This window comes from Pongo abelii, chromosome 7 (genome assembly GCF_028885655.2).
Source record: "Pongo abelii isolate AG06213 chromosome 7, NHGRI_mPonAbe1-v2.0_pri, whole genome shotgun sequence".
Lineage (NCBI taxonomy): Eukaryota > Metazoa > Chordata > Mammalia > Primates > Hominidae > Pongo > Pongo abelii.
In genome coordinates, this window is record NC_071992.2 from 85,745,884 (window position 1) to 85,769,225 (window position 23,342).

General features: G+C 40.1%; 2 protein-coding genes across 5 annotated transcripts in view; one reads left to right on the plus strand and one right to left on the minus strand.

Moving 5' to 3' along the window:
• XKR9 (XK related 9) overlaps nucleotides 1-23,342 on the plus strand; it is a 178,618-nt gene that overhangs the window by 10,333 nt on the left and 144,943 nt on the right. The window lies entirely within an intron of this gene.
• Nucleotides 708-23,342, minus strand: part of LACTB2 (lactamase beta 2) — a 55,655-nt gene continuing 33,020 nt past the window's right edge. The window contains exons 8-9 of one of the 2 annotated variants that reach the window (XR_008528008.2): nucleotides 20,399-20,566; nucleotides 708-892 (exon numbers count right to left, since the gene is read on the minus strand). The gene's annotated coding sequence lies outside the window, so the exon portion shown is untranslated. The remainder of the gene's footprint in view (nucleotides 893-20,398; nucleotides 20,567-23,342) is intronic. The other variant, XM_024250996.3, reaches the window with a different exon arrangement.

A 23,342-nucleotide genomic window follows, 5' to 3' on the forward strand; every position in this document is an offset into this window, starting at 1 on the left:
AATGTTTGGTGCAGTGGCAGAAGTTGTAGGAAGTTTATTTATAATGGAATGAATTATATTAGTTATAACTCTTTTAGTTGCAAGTGACTGAAATGGGAATATAGTGAACCAAAAGTTAAGAGAGTCAAAAGAAAAGCTTCAGGAGCCAAGGTGCATTGTGGATCTTAGGAAATAGAACCAGGCACTTGACTCCATTAGATTCTCTCTCTACCTTTCTTTCTCTCTTTATTTTTCTTCTGTCTTCTGTTTCAGCTTGGCTTCACTTTTTCCTATTGTAAACGGACTTTATTTACATGGCAGAGAACATGGTCACTTGCTGTTTCTATCAGAACAATTCCAAGGAAAGGCCTAAAGTAGGCTGGTTTAGGTTGCATGATCATTTCTCGGTCAATTATTGTGGCCCATCTTGGCCACATGCTTTTCCTTGTGGGTAGGGTGAGTTTAGTACCAGAAGGTGTGGAGGAACAAGTACTAGACAAGTAGAACCACCACTGGTGTCCTAGAGAACATGGTATAAAGGATCTGGAGGTATAGGAACAGTGGGAGGTGGTTGGATCAGGGAAGAAAAATCCAACAGTAATGTGAATGTTAGTGAATGAGAAGAATGGATGGAGTGACTTGTATTTGAGGCAATGGCCAAGGACTGTGGGGATATGTAGTAGGGTGATTTCTAAAATAATTTCAGCAATCACAGATAGAGGAAGGACTTCAGTTTGAATTTGCTGTACTTCCAAGAGGGTTCTAGTTCTTAGGAACAGACAGGAAAATGGTGACAGGTAAATGGTTCCTGGGAGGCTGGCACATTCTGGAGACAGCAGCAGCTTCTGGGGATGCTTCATAAGGTTATTATGCACTGACATCTGCCACGGACCACCAAGTAGAACATTTTCACCTGAGGAGAATTAAACATTGACAGCATCATTTTGTGCAAAATGCCTTCCCCAAATTAGAAGGACTTATGCCTCAGGGAATTTGTGACTGATGAAACTGAATAGATACCTTGTAGCCATCAAAAACTGGCATGTGGCTCAGTGCCTAGTAGAACCCAGGTCTTGGGGTGACGGCCACGGATTCTTTGGAGCTCCTTCCTTGCTTGCATCAGCCCATGTGTTCCAAGACAAACTTTGGCACAAATTAAAACAACTACAACGTATACAATTCTTTGCAGTTCCCAAAGCATTTTTGATATACGTTACTAATTTTAACTTTATATAAACCTAGAACATAATGTTATCCCTGTTTCAAATGAGGAGATAGAGGCTCAGAAAAATAACTTAAGGTTTTACAACTGAGTTTTAACTCCCAGGATGAAGAATGTGAATTTTAGCTTATAAAATTATGGTAAGATTATACTAAAAACTAAATATGGTACTTTGTGGCAATTAATTGGTATAAGTCAAAGTGAAATAATCATAAGGGACTATGTGAATGTACTGTTAACAACATCAAAATAAAATTAATATTTATTGGATGCCAAGCACTATGCTTAACACTACAAACTACTCATTTAATAGTGACAACTCATTGAGTCAGATCCTATTACCATTCCTTTTCTACAGATGAAGATTGATTAGACAAATATTACTAAACTGTTAATACCACCACCATGATAAATGGAAACAGGAATAGGCTGCATACAGGGAAATCAACTAATCATAGTTGATTTTAATTAGGAAATGAGCACTAAGCTAGGGAAAGAAGAGAAAGGAATAAATCCTTGAGTCTAAGACAAATGATAGGTTTTCTCCCTGTGAAGCAAACCACTTTTATTTCTTAGGCCATTTATCCCTCCTTCTGAGTATCACTTATACCAATCAGCATTTTCTTTGGTTCTCAATCTGCCTTCAAACTATATCTTCAAATAGTAGCATAAATATTTCCCAGTTAAGTGGAGTGGGGCTAAAAAGAAACAAGGGTGACAAAGGACTAATTCAGCTTGGGACATAGGAGAATGGTAATGCCATTTACCCACATGGTGTGTAAGGAAAGGGAGGTAATCAGGAAATTGTTCAGTAAGCTGAAAAGTTTGGTTTTAGATGCACTGGGTTTCTTCACATGCATGTCTGGTCTTTGGGAGATAGCCAAATAAAGGATCCCTACAGACAGCAAAAGATTCAGGCCTGGGGCTTTGGTGAGTGATTCAAGCTAATCACACATTTGGAAATTATTCAGCATGGTGGTAATGTTAACAACACCAAAATGGATTAACTCGTTGAGGTGGTGAATAAAAAGAAAGAACAATGCATTTAGTCTTGGGGGTGTCCATATGAAAGAGGCTTAAGGGGGATCAGGAATTTAATTATGTATATGTCATTTTAATAGCAAATTTCAGAGTCCTTTTCAAATGATAAGTTTCCCATAGTCTCCATAAAACTGAATGAGGAAATTTTTAAAAGTCCATAATATTCTTTTACTCTATAATCCTAGTAACTGATTTATTTTAGGCTTAAATGCTATTGCAAGGAATGTGCTGGTCTAAAAGACAGTACTATTAGGTTATTTCCTCCCATTTTGAAATGTATTAAAAACATACTAAATGAGCCAAGTAATATAATAGGGAAAGAAATGGAGAATAATTACATTAAATAACTGAATTCCAAGCATAATTGCTGTAAGACTAGCTTCCGGGAAGCCAAGGCAAAAAGTGATCATGGCGAATTATCTAGATATTATCCCATGTAGAGTTTTGGAAACATGGCTAATTATCAGTATCACAAGGGCTGTCCCTCACCAGGAGAGTCCAGTGAATGGTCTTACAGCTGAGAAGCTGTGTTGTTTTAATTTAAAAGTTCCCCAGGAAATTCTGAGAATTAATCAAATTTGACAAGCACTACTCTAATAAAGGAAACACAGAAGTTCACAGGAGAGACAAACTTTTTTTCTAGCTCTGAAATCAGAAAGAGATTTTGTTCCATTGACATTGAAGAACATTCGATAATAAAACAGACAATGTCCTCAATGGAATTTAAAAAAAACAGGTAAGATTTTATCTGTCTATTTTTTTTATTTTTAATAGAGACAAGGTCTTGGTGTCACCTGGGCTGGAGTTCAGTGATGCTAATTGTGGCTCACTGTAACAAACTCCTGGGCTGAAGTGATCCTCCTGCCTCAGCCTCCCAAGTAGCTAGGACTACAGGAGTGCACCACCATGCCTAGCTAATTGTGCCTGGCTAATTTTTAACTTTTTTGTAGAGACCAGTATCGCAATGTTGTCCAAGCTAGTCTTGAATTCCTGGCCTCAAGCCAACCTCCTGCCTTTTGCCTCCTAAAGGTCTGGGATTGCAGGTGTGTACCACCACACTCGGACTTATATGTCTGTGTCTTTATACTGACTTTTGACAAAATAAAAGCCACCAACATAATATTAAATTACAATTCTGTTGCTGTAGTAAAAGAATAATCTGGGTCAGTTGAAAAAAACTATACTCCTTTGGGGCCCAGAAATTTGCATTTGTAATAAGCCACCAGTTGATAGTGATACAAATGCTCCAGGAACACATTTTTACACTGAGAGAATGGATGGTTAACAACAGTCCTTAGCATTTTAGGTTTAGATATCAAATGTTAAGGTGTACCATTTGTAATAGACATTTTCACCATTTTTGAAAACTGAAGCAGGGTTAATCTACTTCTACAAGCTGAGAAGACTTCTGTGGTAAACCAGAACACTTCTTGTAAAACTTTTCTTCAACACTCAGGAAAATATTAAAAGCATGGGTTGCTTTATATGCCACTAGAGTAGATATTAATCTCACTCTAAAAAGAAGAAATTCATACTCAATGGATTAAAACCTTTAAAAATCATGGGATAAAACATGGGAAAATGAATTTACTAGTCTTTTGGTAGAGATGCACTTTACTCAAAACATTAAAGAGCCAAAGACATCACTGTGTTAATACAACCATATATAATATAAGGTCATATATATGGTCCTGAATTGCTGCAACCCAACATATTTGGAAACATCTAATTTGTAGCAACACGATTTTCAAGATTGGTCTTTATTTTCAAATACATCAGGAAAAAATATTCTTAAGGGGAGTGCTTCTTTGTGGTCATAGTCATCTCATACTTCTTAAAAACACCAGTAAAAATAAGTACGGGAATCTGCCATATGAATGTTGCATTCCTACAGATTTAGTAGCAACTTGACCACACACAGAGAAAATGTGGTGTTGGCTGAAGACTAAGGGATAGAGGCAGGGTCCTTTTTCTCTTTAGTAGTTATCGAATCTAGTTACTAGTTACTGAATCCTAAATTCAAGTCAACTCTCAGTGACAGAAACTTGAACTATCATAGATTTTTAATACTCTAATATATTGTGACTAAAAAACAAAGGTGGGATCTACCATAGACATATAAATAGCACCCTGCTGGATTCAGGTAACTTTGGATCTAGTTCTCTTTAGATGGTTTTCATACTGCAGTAAAGGTCATAGAAGTCTGACTCCAGTTCACCTTAATTCTCTAGGTCCTTTAGTCTAGATACTAACTGCAGGATTTCTTTTTAGGAAAAACTTTGTGCTAAGAATAGTATCCATGAAATAATATGAATTTGAAAATTCCTATTTTTAAACCTAAGTGAGCAGTAAATAAGCATGTGCCTTTCATTGTTTCCAATTCCTGATAGCTTTTGCAGGATAAAAATTCTAGGACAAAAATGCTTATTACACTGAACTAAAAAGTTGGAACGCATCCATTGCATACTATCAGTATTTTGACATTAAAAATTTAAATTTTTACCAAACTAATAAATAGACAATATAAATATTAAATAGTAACAGCAGGAAAAACATTTCTCCATTCTCTCTCCTCCCAGTCCCACACTTCCCAAAGGCAACGACTAAACTCTTTTAGACATTTTTTTCTAGTATTTACCAATAAAACACTTCTACTACTTCTTGACTTGCCAATTTTAGGCTTTATTGACTTTCTATTATCATAGGTGATGATTTAGTATTCTTTTTTTATTTTATTTTATTTTATTTATTTATTATTATTATACTTTAGGTTTTAGGGTACATGTGCGCAATGTGCAGGTTAGTTACATATGTATACATGTGCCATGCTGGTGCACTGCACCCACTAACTCGTCATCTAGCATTAGTTATATCTCCCAATGCTATCCCTTCCCCCTCCCCCCACCCCACAACAGTCCCCAGAGTGTGATGATCCCCTTCCTGTGTCCATGTGTTCTCATTGTTCAATTCCCACCTATGAGTGAGAACATGCGGTGTTTGGTTTTTTGTTCTTGCGACAGTTTACTGAGAATGATGATTTCCAATTTCATCCATGTCCCTACAAAGGACATGAACTCATCATTTTTTATGGCTGCATAGTATTCCATGGTGTATATGTGCCACATTTTCTTAATCCAGTCTATCATTGTTGGACATTTGGGTTGGTTCCAAGTCTTTGCTATTGTGAATAATGCTGCAATAAACATACGTGTGCATGTGTCTTTAGAGCAGCATGATTTATAGTCCTTTGGGTATATACCTAGTAATGGGATGGCTGGGTCAAATGGAATTTCTAGTTCTAGATCCCTGAGGAATCGCCACACTGACTTCCACAAGGGTTGAACTAGTTTACAGTCCCACCAACAGTGTAAAAGTGTTCCTATTTCTTCACATCCTCTCCAGCACCTGTTGTTTCCTGACTTTTTAATGATTGCCATTCTAACTGGTGTGAGATGGTATCTCATTGTGGTTTTGATTTGCATTTCTCTGATGGCCAGTGATGGTGAGCATTTCTTCATGTGCTTTTTGGCTGCATAAATGTCTTCTTTTGAGAAGTGTCTGTTCATGTCCTTCGCCCACTTTTTGATCAGGTTGTTTGTTTTTTTCTTGTAAATTTGTTTGAGTTCATTGTAGATTCTGGATATTAGCCCTTTGTCAGATGAGTAGGTTGCAAAAATCTTCTCCCATTTTGTAGGTTGCCTGTTCACTCTGATGGTAGTTTCTTTTGCTGTGCAGAAGCTCTTGAGTTTAATTAGATCCCATTTGTCAATTTTGGCTTTTGTTGTCATTGCTTTTGGTCATGAAGTCCTTGCCCATGCCTATGTCCTGAATGGTAATGCCCAGGTTTTCTTCTAGAGTTTTTATGGTTTTAGGTCTAACATTTAAGTCTTTAATCCATCTTGAATTGATTTTTGTATAAGGTGTAAGGAAGGGATCCAGTTTCAGCTTTCTACATATGGCTAGCCAGTTTTCCCAGAACCATTTATTAAATAGGGAATCCTTTCCCCATTGCTTGTTTTTCTCAGGTTTGTCAAAGATCAGATAGTTGTAGATATGCGGCGTTATTTCTGAGGTCTCTGTTCTGTTCCATTGATTTATATCTCTGTTTTGGTACCCGTACCATGCTGTTTTGGTTACTGTAGCCTTGTAGTATAGTTTGAAGTCAGGTAGTGTGATGCCTCCAGCTTTGTTCTTTTGGCTTAGGATTGACTTGGTGATGCGGGCTCTTTTTTGGTTCCATATGAACTTTGAAGTAGTTTTTTCCAATTCTGTGAAGAAAGTCATTGGTAGCTTGATGGGGATGGCATTGAATCTGTAAATTACCTTGGGCAGTATGGCCATTTTCACGATATTGATTCTTCCTACCCATGAGCATGAAATGTTCTTCCATTTGTTCGTATCCTCTTTTATTTCCTTGAGCAGTGGTTTGTAGTTCTCCTTGAAGAGGTCCTTCACATCCCTTGTAAGTTGGATTCCTAGGTATTTTATTCTCTTTGAAGCAATTGTGAATGGGAGTTCACTCATGATTTGGCTCTCTGTTTGTCTGTTGTTGGTGTATAAGAATGCTTGTGATTTTTGTACATTGATTTTGTATCCTGAGACTTTGCTGAAGTTGCTTATCAGCTTAAGGAGATTTTGGGCTGAGACGATGGGGTTTTCCAGATATACAATCATGTCATCTGCAAACAGGGACAATTTGACTTTCTCTTTTCCTAAGTGAATACCCTTTATTTTCTTCTCCTGCCTGATTGCCCTGGCCAGAACTTCCAACACTATGTTGAATAGGAGTGGTGAGAGAGGGCATCCCTGTCTTGTGCCAGTTTTCAAAGGGAATGCTTCCAGTTTTTGCCCATTCAGTATGATATTAGCTGTGGGTTTGTCATAGATAGCTCTTATTATTTTGAGATACGTCCCATCAATACCTAATTTATTGATAGTTTTTAGCATGAAGGGTTGTTGAATTTTGTCAAAGGCCTTTTCTGCATCTATTGAGATAATCATGTGGTTTTTGTCTTTGGTTCTCTTTATATGCTGGATTACATTTATTGATTTGCGTATATTGAACCAGCCTTGCATCCCAGGGATGAAGCCCACTTGATCATGGTGGATAAGCTTTTTGATGTGCTGCTGGATTTGGTTTGCCAGTATTTTATTGAGGATTTTTGCATCAATGTTCATCAGGGATATTGGTCTAAAATTCTCTTTTTTGGTTGTGTCTCTGCCCAGCTTTGGTATCAGGATGATGCTGGCCTCATAAAATGAGTTAGGGAGGATTCCCTCTTTTTCTATTGATTGGAATAGTTTCAGAAGGAATGGTACCAGTTCCTCCTTGTACCTCTGGTAGAATTTGGCTGTGAATCCATCTGGTCCTGGACTTTTTTTGGTTGGTAAGCTATTGATTATTGCCACAATTTCAGAGCCTGTTATTGGTCTATTCAGAGATTCAACTTCTTCCTGGTTTAGTCTTGGGAGGGTGTATGTGTCGAGGAATTTATCCATTTCTTCTAGATTTCCTAGTTTATTTGCGTAGAGGTGTTTGTAGTATTCTCTGATGGTAGTTTGTATTTCTGTGGGATCGGTGGTGATATCCCCTTTATCATTTTTTATTGCATTTATTTGATTCTTCTCTCTTTTTTTCTTTATTAATCTTGCTAGCGGTCTATCAATTTTGTTGATCCTTTCAAAATACCAGCTCCTGGATTCATTAATTTTTTGAAGGGTTTTTTGTGTCTCTATTTCCTTCTGTTCTGCTCTGATTTTAGTTATTTCTTGCCTTCTGCTAGCTTTTGAATGTGTTTGCTCTTGCTTTTCTAGTTCTTTTAATTGTGATGTTAGGGTGTCCATTTTGGATCTTTCCTGCTTTCTCTTGTGGGCATTTAGTGCTATAAATTTCCCTCTACACACTGCTTTGAATGCGTCCCAGAGATTCTGGTATGTTGTGTCTTGGTTCTTGTTGGTTTCAAAGAACATCTTTGTTTCTGCCTTCATTTCGTTATGTACCCAGTAGTCATTCAGGAGCAGGGTGTTCAGTTTCCATGTAGTTGAGCGGTTTTGAGTGAGATTCTTAATCCTGAGTTCTAGCTTGATTGCACTGTGATTTGAGAGATAGTTTGTTATAATTTCTGTTCTTTTACATTTACTGAGGAGAGCTTTACTTCCAACTATGTGGTCAATTTTGGAATAGGTTTGGTGTGGTGCTGAAAAAAATGTATGTTCTGTTGATTTGGGGTGGAGAGTTCTGTAGATGTCTATTAGGTCCGCTTGGTGCAGAGCTGAGTTCAATTCCTGGGTATCCTTGTTGACTTTCTGTCTCGTGGATCTGTCTAATGTTGACAGTGGGGTGTTAAAGTCTCCTATTATTAATGTGTGGGAGTCTAAGTCTCTTTGTAGGTCACTCAGGACTTGCTTTATGAATCTGGGTGCTCCTGTATTGGGTGCATATATATTTAGAATAGTTAGCTCTTCTTGTTGAATTGATCCCTTTACCATTATGTAATGGCCTTCTTTGTCTCTTTTGATCTTTGTTGGTTTAAAGTCTGTTTTATCAGAGACTAGGATTGCAACCCCTGCCTTTTTTTGTTTTCCATTTGCTTGGTAGATCTTCCTCCATCCTTTTATTTTGAGCCTATGTGTGTCTCTGCATGTGAGATGGGTTTCCTGAATACAGCACACTGATGGGTCTTGACTCTTTATCCAATTTGCCAGTCTGTGTCTTTTAATTGGAGCATTTAGTCCATTTACATTTAAGGTTAATATTGTTATGTGTGAATTTGATCCTGTCATTATGATGTTAGCTGGTTATTTTGCTCGTTAGTTGATGCAGTCTCTTCCTAATCTCGATGGTCTTTACATTTTGGCATGATTTTGCAGCGGCTGGTACCGGTTGTGCCTTTCCATGTTTAGCGCTTCCTTCAGGAGCTCTTTTAGGGCAGGCCTGGTGGTGACAAAATCTCTCAGCATTTGCTTGTCTGTAAAGTATTTTATTTCTCCTTCACTTATGAAGCTTAGTTTGGCTGGATATGAAATTCTGGGTTGAAAATTCTTTTCTTTAAGAATGTTGAATATTGGCCCCCACTCTCTTCTGGCTTGTAGAGTTTCTGCCAAGAGATCCGCTGTTAATCTGATGGGCTTCCCTTTGTGGGTAACCCGACCTTTCTCTCTGGCTGCCGTTAACATTTTTTCCTTCATTTCAACTTTGGTGAATCTGACAATTATGTGTCTTGGAGTTGCTCTTCTCGAGGAGTATCTTTGTGGCATTCTCTGTATTTCCTGAATCTGAATGTTGGCCTGCCTTGCTAGATTGGGGAAGTTCTCCTGGATAATATCCTGCAGAGTGTTTTCCAACTTGGTTCCATTCTCCCTGTCACTTTCAGGTACACCAATGAGACGCAGATTTGGTCTTTTCACATAGTCCCATATTTCTTGGAGGCTTTGCTCGTTTCTTTTTATTCTTTTGTCTCTAAACTTCCCTTCTCGCTTCATTTCATTCATTTCATCTTCCATCGCTGATACCCTTTCTTCCATTTGATTGCATCGGCTCCTAAGGCTTCTGCATTCTTCACGTAGTTCTCGAGCCTTGGTTTTCAGCTCCATCAGCTCCTTTAAGCACTTCTCTGTATTGGTTTTTCTAGTTATACATTCTTCTAAATTTTTTTCAAAGTTTTCAACTTCTTTGCCTTTGGTTTGAATATCCTCCTGTAGCTCGGAGTAATTTGATCGTCTGAAGCCTTCTTCTCTCAGCTCGTCAAAGTCATTCTCCGTCCAGCTTTGATCCGTTGCTGGTGAGGAACTGCGTTCCTTTGGAGGTGGAGAGGTGCTCTGCTTTTTAGAGTTTCCAGTTTTTCTGCTCTGTTTTTTCCCCATCTTTGTGGTTTTATCTACTTTTGGTCTTTGATGATGGTGATGTACAGATGGGTTTTTGGTGTGGCTGTCCTTTCTGTTTGTTAGTTTTCCTTCTAACAGACAGGACCCTCAGCTGCAGGTCTGTTGGAGTACCTGGCCGGCCGTGTGAAGTGTCAGTCTGCCCCTGCTGGGGGGTGCCTCCCAGTTAGGCTGCTCAGGGGTCAGGGGTCAGGGACCCACTTGAGGAGGCAGTCTGCCCGTTCTCAGATCTCCAGCTGCGTGCTGGGAGAACCACTGCTCTCTTCAAAGCTGTCAGACAGGGACATTTAAGTCTGTAGAGGTTACTGCTGTCTTTTTGTTTGTCTGTGCCCTGCCCCCAGAGGTGGAGCCTACAGAGGCAGGCAGGCCTCCTTGAGCTGTGGTGGGCTCCACCCAGTTCGAGCTTCCAGGCTGCTTTGTTTACCTAAGCAAGCCTGGGCAATGGCAGGCACCCCTCCCCCAGCCTTGCTGCCGCCTTGCAGTTTGATCTCAGACTGCTGTGCTAGCAATCAGCGAGACTCCGTGGGCGTAGGACCCTCTGAGCCTGGTGCGGGTGGGATACAATCTCCTGGCGTGCCGTTTTTTAAGCCCGTCGGAAAAGCGCAGTATTCGGGTGGGAGTGACCCGATTTTCCAGGTGCCGTCTGTCACCCCTTTCTTTGACTAGGAAAGGGAACTCCCTGACCCCTTGCACTTCCTGAGTGAGGCAATGCCTTGCCCTTCTTCGGCTCGCACACGGTGCGTGCACCCACTGACCTGCGCCCTCTGTCTGGCACTCCCTAGTGAGATGAACCCGGTACCTCAGACGGAAATGCAGAAATCAAGTCTTCTGCGTCGCTCACGCTGGCAGCTGTAGACCGGAGCTATTCCTATTCAGCCATCCATGATTTAGTATTCTTAACCTCCCACTTCCTATCTCCTGTTATCCTATATCACCATTTTTTGGTCAGTGTTAACACTATTTCCTAAGAAAAAATGCAGAGGCAGAAAATATTTCATGATTATTTCCTTGCTTGCACTACTTTAGTTTTCTGGAATAAACAATTGTCTCATATTTTCTACCTGCATAGTTTTCTATGAACTCATTATTTCAGTTGTTCAACTAGAGCTGTTGTATGACCACCAGCAGTTTTTTTTACTCCCAGTGCTCAAATATATCAGAAAATATATTGGTTCCATTTTTCCCCCTGGAGATCTCTCTCTCTGAAGCTCCCCCTTCCTCCCGCTCCAATCTGGAGAAGGCTCTGGGCACACCTTTGTCTTATAACTTCCTCTTGGCGTTTTTCTGTGGTGGATTTACTATTTCTATTTTGCGCTTTCCTTTTTCCCCATTTTTCTAGAGTATTATCATCCTGCAGTTCTCTAAAGAGAGTTGCATGGCAGATACAATTTTTGAGTCCTTACATTCACACATGATTAATTGTTTGGTTATACATTTCTAGGATGCAAATAATTTCTCCCTCAGATTTTTAAAATTCATTAGTTATTTGAGATGGGGTCCTGCTATGTTGGCCAGGCTGGTCTCAAACTCCTGGCCTCAAGCAATCCTCCCATCTTGGCCTCCCAAAGTGCCGGGATTACAGGTGTGAGCAACTGCACCCAGCCTTCCCTCAGATTTTTGAAGGCCTTCTGCCCTAATACCCATTGAGCACTGAAAACGTCAGTGCCATTTTGATTTGTGTTCCCTTCTAAGTGATTACAAATGCCTAATCCTACCACCACACCTACAACCTACAATCTCTTAAGAGCTTCTCCTTATTTCTGATGTTCTGAAATTTCACAATGGTATGTCTTGGTTTGGATTGTTTTATCTTTTTTACGTTGTTGGGTATTAAGTAGACCCTTTCAATTTAGACTCATCTTGCAGGTCTGGGAAAATTTCTTATATTTCTTCTTTGATAATTTCTGCCTATTTTCAGTTCTTTTTTGGGGGGGACTCATTACGTTAATATTGTACTTCCAGCTTGCCTCCTAAATTCTTCTGTCTTTTCTCTTTTCCATTTTTGTTTTTTGTTGTTCTATTTCTAAAAAATTTCTCAACTTTGTTTTTCAAACTTCTGTGTATTTTGGTTATATATGTTTTTATTTTCCAAAGCTTTTTCATAGGGCTATTTTTCTTTTCCTTTTTTTTTTTTTCCCTTTGAGACAAAGTTTCACTCTGTTGCCCAGGCAGGAGTGCAGTGGCATGATCACAGCTCACTGTAGCCTCAAGCTTCCAGGCTCAAGGGATCCTCCCACCTTAGCCCCTGCAGTAGCTGGGATTACAGGAGCACCATCATGCCCACCTAATTTTTTTTTTTTAATTTTAGTAGAGAGGAGGTCTCACTATGTTGCCCAGGCTTCTTGTGAACTTCTGAGCTCAAGTGATCCTCCTGCCTGACCCTCCCAAAGTGCTGGAATTACAGGTGTGAGCTACCATGCCTAGCCTCTTTTACTATTATTTGAATATATACCTCTATATACTTATTATTTTTTATTGGGTCTGGGAAAGGAGTAGCAATAATAATAAGCATTATTTGAAAGAATAATGCTTAATGTTTTAAAAAACTGTACATAATGTTAATGGCTTTTAATGTGGATTGTTGGGGATTCAGAATGTTTAAAATTTAGCATTATGAGTAATTTCTCCGGATAAAACTGGTAACAAGCACTTTGTTGATAATTTAATGTTATATCATCCAATAATGGACAAAATAAGCATAAGCAGCACATAAAATAGAGTCCTCATTTACTACTGTTGACCTTCCTTTTTCAGACTCCTCTCTTGTCTGATAAACACTACTCCCCCAGTGATTGTCCTGTGCTTGATTCAATCTTTCTAATCTTCTTTGGTAGCTTCTTTTCCTATATACAGTAGTCCTCCCTTAACTGTTGGGGATACATTCCAGGATCCCCAGTGGACACCTGAAACTGCATACCAAATAGCATCAAACCTTATATATACATTGCTGTTTTTTTCCTATACATACATACCTATGATAAAGTTTAATTTATAAATTAGGCAGAGTAAGATTAACAATAATAAAGTAGAATAATTAAAACAGTATCCTGTAATAAAAGTTATGTGACTGTGGTCTCTCTCTCTCAAGATATCTTATTGTTCTGTACTTAGCTATTTTTGGACCCAGTTGACTGTGGGTAACTGAAATTGCAGAAAGTGAAATTGCAGATAACGGGGGACTACTGTATCCACCCCAAGGTTGTCTACACACACTCACCCATTGCTTCAATTGCAGCCTCAGTGCTGATGACTTCCCAATCTCTATCTCTAACCCAGACCTCTTATCATAAACTCCTCACTGTAGACTAGTTCTCACTAGTTCCCAGTGGTCATCTACTTCCCCATTAGATTCTATGAGACAGCTCAGGCCTTTAATTTTCATTAAAATGTTTTATTATTTATACTTTAAATAGGCAATACATTCAAATAATTCAATTCCAAAAGATATAAATGGGTATACTGTAAAATTTCCAGTCCTATCCTCCATCCCTTAGCCACTTAAAAGTTCTCCTCCTGGGAGGGAACCAATGTTATTGGTCTTTTAATATTTTTGATATCTTTCCAGAGATATATTCTGCATACACAAGTAAGTCCACTTGTATGTGCCCCCTTCCCCCTCCCCTAGTGACTTTAATTCCAAATTTGTTTTAAAAGGCACCAATGCAGGTGGAACCAAGACTTTCACAACCAATATTTCTTTTTTTATTATTATATTTTAAGGTCTAAGGTCCACGTGCACAACATGCAGGTTTGATACACAGGTATACATAAGCCATGTTGGTTTGCTGCACCCATCAACTCGTCATTTACATTAGGTATATTTCCTAATGCTATCCCTCCCCCAGCCTCCCACCCCACAACAGGCCCCGGTATGTGATGTTCCCTGCCCTGTGTCCAATTGTTCAGTTGAACAATTCCCACCTATGAGTGAGAACATGTGGTGCTTGGTTTTCTGTCCTTGTGATAGTTTGCTGAGAATGATGGTTTCCAGCTTCATCCATGTCCCTGCAAAGGACATGAACTCATCCTTTTTTATGACTGCATAGTATTCCATGGTGTGTATGTGCCACATTTTCTTAATCCAGTCTATCATTGATGGACATTTGGGTTGGTTCCAAGTCTTTGCTATTGTGAATAGTACTGCAATCAACATATGTGTGCATGTGTCTTTATAGTAGAATGATTTACAATCCTTTGGGTATATACCCAGCAATGGGATTGCTGGGTCAAATGGTAATTCTAATTCTAGATCCTTGAGGGATCGCCACACTGTCTCCCACAATGGTTGAACTAATTTACACTGCCACCAACAGTGTAAAAGCATTCCTATTTCCCCACATCCTCTCCAGCATCTGTTGTTTCCTGACTTCTTAATGATTGCCATTCTAACTGGCATGAGATGGTATCTCATTGTGGTTTTGATTTGCATTTCTCTGATGATCAGTGATGATGAGCATTTTTTCATTTGTCTGTTGGCTGCATAGATGTCTTCTTTTGAGAAGTGTCTGTTCATATCCTTTGCCCACTTTTGGGGTTTTTTTTTCTTGTAAATTTGTCTGAGTTCATTGTAGATTCTGGATATTTGCCCTTTGTCAAATGGGTAGATTGCAAAAATTTTCTCCCATTCTGTAGGTTGTCTGGTCACTCTGATGGTAGTTTCTTTTGCCGTGCAGAAGCTCTTGAGTTTAATTAGATCCCATTTGTAATTTTGGCTTTTGTTGCCATCACTTTTGGTGTTTTAGTCATGAAGCCCTTGCCCATGCCTATGCCCTGAATGGTATTGCCTAGGTTTTCTTCTGAGGTTTTTATGGTTTTAGGTCTAACATTTATGTCTTTAATCCATCTTGAATTAATTTTTGTATAAGGTGTAAGGAAGGGATCGAGTTTCAGCTTTCTACATATGGCTAGCCAGTTTTCCCAGCACCATTTATTAAATAGGGAATCCTTTCCCCATTTCTTGTTTTTGTCAGGTTTGTCAAAGATCAGATGGTTGTAGATGTGTGGCGTTATTTCTGAGGCCTCTGCTCTGTCCCATTGGTCTATATATCTGTTTTGGTACCAGTACCATGCTGTTTTGGTTACTGTAGCCTTGTGGTATAGTTTGAAATCAGGTAGCGTGATGCCTCCAGCTTTGTTCTTTTGGCTTAGGATTGTCTTGGCAACGTGGGCTCTTTTTTGGTTCCATATGAACTTTAAATTAGTTTTTTCCAATTCTGTGAAGAAAGTCATTGGTAGCTTGATGGGGGTGGCATTGAATCCATAAATTACCTGGGTAGTATGGCCATTTTCACGATATTGATTCTTCCTACCCATGAGCATGGAATGTTCTTCCATTTGTTTGTGTTCTCTTTTATTTCGTTGAGCAGTGGTTTGTAGTTCTCCTTGAAGAGGTCCTTCACATCCCTTGTAAGTTGGATTCCTAGGTATTTTATTCTCTTTGTAGCGATTGTGAACGGGAGTTCACTCATGATTTGGCTCTCTGCTTGTCTGTTACTCATGTATAGGAATGCTTGTGTTTTTTGCACATTAATTTTGTATCCTGAGACTTTGCTGAAGTTGCTAATCAGCTTAAGGAGATTCTGGGCTGAGACAATGGGGTTTTCTAAATATACAATCATGTCATCTGCAAACAGGGACAACTTGACTTCCTCTTTTCCTAATTGAATACACTTTATTTCTTTCTCTTGCCTGATTGCCCTGGCCAGAACTTCCAACACTATGTTGAATAGGAGTGGTGAGAGAGGGCATCCTTGTCTTGTGCCGGTTTTCAAAGGGAATGCTTCCAGTTTTTGCCCATTCAGTATGGTATTGGCTGTGGGTTTGTCATAAATAGCTTTTCTTATTTTGACATATGTTCCATCAATACCTAGTTTATTGAGAGTTTTTAGCATGAAGCGTTGTTGAATTTTATCGAAGGCCTCTTCTGCATCTATTGAGACAATCGTGGTTTTCGTTGTTGGTTCTGTTTATGTGATGGATTATGTTTATTGATTTGCATATGTTGAACCAGCCTTCCATCCCAGAGATGAAGCCAACCTGATCGCAGTGGATAAGCTTTTTGATGTGCTGCTGGATTCGGTTTGCCAGTATTTTATTAAGGATTTTCGCATCGACGTTCATCAGGGATATTGGTCTAAAATTCTCTTTTTTTATTGTGTCTCTGCCAGGCTTTGGTATTAGGATGATGCTGGCCTTATAAAATGAATTAGAGAGGATTCCCTCTTTTTCTATTGATTGGAATAGTTTCAGAAGGAATGGTACCAGCTCCTCTTTGTACCTCTGGTGGAATTCAGCTATGAATCCATCTGGTCCTGGACTTTTTTGGTTGGTAGGGTATTAATTATTGCCTCAATTTCAGAGCCTGTTATTGATCTATTCAGAGATTCAACTTCTTCCTGGTTTTGTCTTGGGAACGTGTATGTGTCCAGGAATTTATCCATTTCTTCTAGATTTTCTAGTTTATTTGTGTAGAGGTGTTTATAGTATTCTCTGATGGTAGTTCGTATTTCTGTGGGATTGGTGGTGATATCCCCTTTATCATTTTTTATTGCATCTATTTGATTCTTCTCTCTTTTCTTCATTAGTCTTGCTAGTGGTCTATCAATTTTGTTGATGTTTTCAAAAAACCAGCTCCTGGATTCATTGATTTTTTGAAGGTTTTTTTGTGTCACTATCTCTTTCAGTTCTGCTCTGATCTTAGTTATTTCTTGCCTTCTGCTAGTTTTTGAATGTGTTTGCTCTTGCTTCTCTAGTTCTTTTAATTGTGATGTTAGGGTGTCAATTTTAGATCTTTCCTGCTTTCTCTTGTGGGCATTTAGTGCTATAAATTTCCCTCTACATACTGCTTTAAATGTGTCCCAGAGATTCCAGTACATTGTGTCTTTGTTCTCATTGGTTTCAAAGAACATCGTTATATCTGTCTTCATTTCGTTATTTACTCAGTAGTCATTCAGGAGCAAGTTGTTCAGTTTCCATGTAGTTGAGCGGTTTTGAGTGAGTTTCTTAATCTTGAGTTCTAATTTGATTGCACTGTCATCTGAGAGACAGTTTGCTGTGATATCTGTTCTGAGGAGTGCTTTACTTCCAATTATGTGGTCAATTTTGGAATAAGTGTGATGTGGTGCTGAGAAGAATGTATATTCTGTTGATGTGCAGTGGAGAGTTTTGTTAATATCTATTAGGTCTGCTTGGTGCAGAGCTGAGTTCAATTCCTGGATATCCTTGTTAATTTTCTGACTAATTGATCTAATATTGACAGTGGGGTGTTAAAGTCTCCCATTATTATTGTGTGGGAGTCTAAGTCTCTTTGTAGGTCTCTAAGAACTTGTTTTATGAATCTGGGTGCTCCTGTATTGGGTGCATATATATTTAGGATAGTTAGTTCTTCTTGTTGAATTGATCTCTTTACCATTATGTAATGGCCTTCTTTGTCTCTTGGGGAAGGTCTCCTGGATAATATCCTGAAGACTGTTTTCCAACTTGCTTCCATTCTCCCCATCACTTTCAGGTACACCAATGAAACGTAGATTTGGTCTTTTCACATAGTCCTGTATTTCTTGGAGGCTTTGTTCATTTCTTTTTACTCGTTTTTCTCTAACCTTGTCTTCTCACTTTATTTCATTAATTTGATCTTCAATCACTGACACCCTTTCTTCCATTTGATCGAATTGGCTATTGAAGCTTGTGCATGTGTCACGATGTTCTCTTGCCATGGTTTTCAGCTCCATCAGGTCATTTAAGTTCTTCTCTACACTGCTTATTCTAGTTAGCCATTCATCTAACCTTTTTTCAAGGTTGATAACTTCCTTGCGATGGGTTCGAACATGTTCATTTAGCTCAGAGAAGTTTGTTATTACCAACCTTCTGAAGCCTACTTCTGTCAACTCGTCAAAGTCATTCTCCACCCAGCTTTCTTCCATTGCTGGCGAGGAGCTGTGATCCTTTGGAGAAGAGGTGCTCTGATTTTTAGAATTTTCAGCTTTTATTCTCTAGTTTCTCCCCATCTTTGTGGTTTTATCTACCTTTGGTCTTTGATGTTGGTGACCTACAGATGGGGTTTTGGTGTAGATGTCTTTTTTGTTGATGTTGATGCTATTCCTTTCTGTTTTTTAGTTTTCCTTCTAACAGGTCCCTCAGCTGTAGGTCTGTTGGAGTTTGCTGGAGGTCCACTCCAGACCCTGTTTGCCTGGGTATCAGCAGTGGAGGCTGCAGAACAGCAAATATTGCAGAACAGTAAATATTGCTGCCTGATCCTTCCTTCTGGAAGCTCCGTCCCAGAAGGGCACCTGCCTATATGAGGTGTCTGTTGGCCCCTACTGGGACGTGTCTCCCAGTTAGGCTACACGGGGGTCCGGGATCCACTTGAGGTGGCAGTCTGTCCATTCTCAGAGCTCACACACCATGTTGGGAGAACCACTGCTCTCTTCAGAGCTGTCAGAGCTGCAGATGTTTAAGTCTGCAGAAGTTGTCTGCTGCCTTTTGTTCAGCTAAGCCCTGCCCATAGAGGTGGAGTCTAGAGGCAGTAGACCTTGCTGAGCTGTGGTGGGCTCTGCACAGTTCGAGCTTCCTGGCCGCTTTGTTTATCTACTCAAGCCTCAGCAATGGTGGATGCTCCTCCCCCAGCCAAGCTGCTGCCTCGCAGTTTGATCTCAGACTGCTGTGCAAGCAGTGAGCAAGGCTCCGTGGGTGTGGGACCCACCGAGCCAGGCACAGGAGAGAATCTCCTTGTCTGGCGGTTGCTAAGACCTTGGGAAAATTGCTGTATTTGGGTGGGAGTGTCCCATTTTTCCAGGTACAGTCTGTCACGGCTTCCTTTGGCTAGGAAAGGGAAATCCTCCGACCCCTTGCACTTCCTGGGTGAGGCGACACCCTGCCCCACTTCAGCTTGCCCTCCGTGGGCGGCACCCACTGTCCAACCAATCCCAATGAGATGAACCAGGTACCTCAGTTGGAAATGCAGAAATCACCCATCTTCTGCGTCGATCACACTGGGAGCTGCAGACCGGAGCTGTTCCTATTCGGCCATCTTGGGACAGATCCCCCAATATTTCAAATACTGAACATATATCCCCTAACAAAACACAAGTATTGGCTGGGTGTGGTGGCTCATGCCTATAATCCTAGTACTTTGGGAGGCCAACGCTGGTGGATAGCTTGAGTCTAGGAGTTCTAGACCAGCCTGGGCAACATGGCAAACCCCATCTCTATTTTTTAAAATAAAAATTAAAGCAAAAGTATCCTTCCAAGCACCCCCAAAAATAGAATAGGAGGGAAAGACTGATATAATGAGAGTTTTCCTTCTCCAACATTCCTTGAAAATTGGCGGCAGGTCTCATTTTGATGTGATATGTTTATAAGCACAGACTTTGGAGGGGCCACTGATAAACAGCAGTGGCAGAAATAAGACTATCTGCCTTTGATACTTTTCACATGTTCTCCAGGATTCTATCTTCCCTGCTACCAACCACTTCACTAACTTTTTCTGGAGAGATGACTTCAAAATACTCAAAGTCGCAAGAGAAATACACAGAAAGGATTAACGTTGCACAGAGTTGACCCAGTCATTCTGTAAATTGCTGCAGAAAAATTGGATTTATTTATTATATATTTTACACAAATTGGAAAGAAAGCAAAGTTATTTAGTAAGGTAACTATATTCGTCCAGAATCTTCCTGTGACAGTCTTCTTCTGGGAACAGATTTTGCTCACTCCAGCCACGGGGTAGCTGGGCTAAATACAGTACCTAATGTTTCCTTGACCACAGGGACTGGTCTAAGGAATGGGTAATGAGCCAGTATAGATCACTGAATTCTTCCCCTAGGATTTTTCATCTGGAAGCTAGACAAACCAGCTTTTTCTGCTGGTTATAGAGTGGTGAGAATATGAGCCTAGAGGCCAGGTATGGGGGCTCATGACTGTAATCCCAGCACTTTGGGAGACTGAAGCAGGAGGATTGCTTGAGCTCAGTTCAAGACCAGCCTGGGCAACATGGCAAGACTTTATCTTTACAAAAAAAAAATAAATAAAAATTAGCCAGGCATGGTAGCCTGCACCTGTGGTCCCAGCTACTGGGGAAGTTAAGGCAGGAGGATCACTCAAGCCCGGGAGGCAGAGGTTGCAGTGAGCCATGTTTGTGGCACTGCACTCCGGCCTGGGTGATACAGCAAGATCCTGTCTCCAAAAAAAAAAAAAAAAGTAACATGAGCCCAGAGCTCCCATAACCATGTCCACGTCCTTCATCATGTGAAGAACCCAGTTGACTGTGGGATCTCTTACCTGCAAAGATAAATAGAGGCGAGAGGTGTGGGGTTGTATTGATGGGATGTAAACATCTGTTCTTGTTCACAGGTCTGGCTCTGCTCTACCCTTGTTCTTCTCAGGTTGGTTACATGTGCCAACCAACTTCCCCTTTTGCTTAAGCTTGTTGAAATAAGTTTCTGTTACCTGTAACAAAATATATCTTATCTGCTTAGCTCCAGTTCCATATATCTCAGTGCCTACTAGGTATCTCCCTTTGGATGTTTCCTGGTACTTCAAACTTGTATCTGTAGTAAAATGCATCTTTCTTCTCTTCTGTACTCTACCTGTCCCATTTCCTCTATTCTCTCAATCTGGCTACCAACATCTACCCAGCTGCCCAAGCCAGAAATCTATAGCTCTTCCAGACTTCTCTCTTTCTGCCTGATCCCCCATCTCTCAATATCTAATAGGTTTCTAAGTGCTATTCCTCTTCTTAAATATTTATCCTATCATCCCCTATTCTAGAATCCTTGATACCTCTTCTGTTTTTTTCCTTCCCCCACTATACTGAAAAGACCAAATCTCAGAATGCTTATGCTCCCCACTGCCTCTGTTCAATGGGGTCCCTGTCCCCTTCTGATAAAACTTCTGGTCCCAGATGATTGGTCCAGAGCAGTCAGCATAAAGGCTGGTCAGTAACATATAAGAAAGTGTGGCAAGAAAATTCTCTCAAACGGAGAACAAACACACCAATCAGATTGTTTTCTATGAGGAGATCAGTACCTGAGACACGAAGAGGGCTACTCAGTTGCCAAACAGAGGCTAAAGATATGCAGAGAGAAGGCAGAGGTGACAACAAGCGGGCTTTGGAAACTCTTGAATAAACAGAAAATGAGTCAGCCAAAACTTCCGGTGTTCTGAATGGAAGGTAAAGTGATTGAAGTAATGGAAATGAATAGAGGAATGAAATCACGGTAATAGAAGAGGGCCAACTCTTGCTGTGAGGATACAACAAAATAACACTAGAATTGCCCCAGAACCTGAACTGCTTTCCAATTCCTAAAGTATATATACTCCAATCTGTATGAAGCACGGCTGGATGACAATACGTTGCTTCCTGTGTGAATTCTGTGTTCCCATAAGATTCTTGTTATCCCTATGGCCTCAACACACAATACCATAAATTCTAGTTGTATAAATTAGTTCCCCAACCAAATGATGCTCTGCCATATCTGTTTATGTGCATACACGATTTCCTCCAATTGGAACAATTCCTCTTGTCTCCCATACAAATACCCCTAACTTCATCTGCCTACCATGTACTCATCTTTTAAGACTGAGCTCAGGGTCCTCTAAGCAGCTTTCTATGACCCAGCCAGGTTAGCTCCTCTTCCTTTACTCTAGCACATGGTAATTGTATGTCTTCATAACTAAAATATGAGCTTCTTTTGTTTACCTTTGTATCCCCAGGGCCTGGCCCAGTACCCAGGACAAAGCAGACATTTAATGAATGCCATTGTTTTGGTTAAAGCTCTCAGTTGCTAGACTCTTTCAATAAACAATAAATGTACTAGCCTTCCATTATCACCCCTCTTCCAATATATCTAATTGCAGCCTGCAATATTTGAAGTGGGCCACGGTACTATAAAAAGACAATGATTCCATGGCTTTTACGTAAGATTTCCTCAGCTCAGAATGCCCTTCTCACCCCTGTTCCCCAACTTCCTCCAAGAATAGAAGTAAGAAGCCCAGAATTGATTGCACTAGTTCAGGCAAGAGAGGACCATGGCCTGGACTAAGGAGTATTGGTGGGGTAAGAGGTAGTGATACATTCTGGAGGTGGAACAGGCATTAGGTACTTGGTGAAGATTTGGTTACAAGAGGAGGAAGAGAGGCATATCAAGAATGAATCCTGGAGTTTGAGACCAGCCTGGTCAACATGGTGAAACTAAAAATATAGTTCTAATAAGAACCAGTTCAGTTTCTACTAAAAATACAAAAATTAGCTGGGGCTATAATCCTAGCAATTCGGGAGGCTGAAGCAGGAGAATCGCATGAATCCAGGAGGCAGAGGTTGCAGGGAGCTGAAATCGCCCCACTACACTCTAGCCTGGACAACACAGTGAGACTCTGTCACACACACAAAAAGAATAAATCCTTTGGCCTCAGCCTTGGCTGCACTGTCGGCTTCCCTGGTTTTGAGGCTTTTGGACTTGCACCGAGCCAGGCTACCGGCTTCTCTTTTTCCCCAGCTTGCAGATAGCCTATTGTGGGATTTTGTCTTGTAACTGTGTAAGCCAATTCTCCCTAATAACCTCCCTTTTATATATACATTTATATTATTGGTTCTGCCCCTCTGGAGAACCCTAACACAGTATCATTCAGTGACATTAAGTACATTGACAGTGTTTTGCCATCACCATTACCACCTATCCCCAGAACTCTTTTCATCTACCCAAACTGCAAAACTTCTTACATGAAACACTATTTTCCCATTTCCCCTTCCACCTAGTCCCTGATATCCACCATTCTTCTTTCTGTCTGTATGAATTTGACTACTCTACGCACCTCCTATAAGTACTATTGTATACTATTTATCCTTTTGTGACAGGCTAATATCACTTAGCATAATGTCTTCAAGGTTCATCTATGTTGTAGCCCATGTCAGAATTTGCCTCCTTTTTAAGAAGAAATAATATTCTGCTGTTATGTGTATACCACATTTTATTTATCCAGTCATCCTTCAATGGACATTTAGGTTGCTTCCATCTTTTGGCTATTGTGAATAAAGTTGCTGTGAACATGGATGTACAAACGTCTGTTCAAGTCGCTGCTTTTAATTTTTTGGGTATATAGTCAGAAGATAAATTGCTGATCATATGGTAATTCTAAAGGTTTTTTTGAGGAAGTATCATACTGTTTTCCATAGTGGCTACACTATTTTATGTTCCTATCAGCAATGCCCAAGGGTTCTAATTCC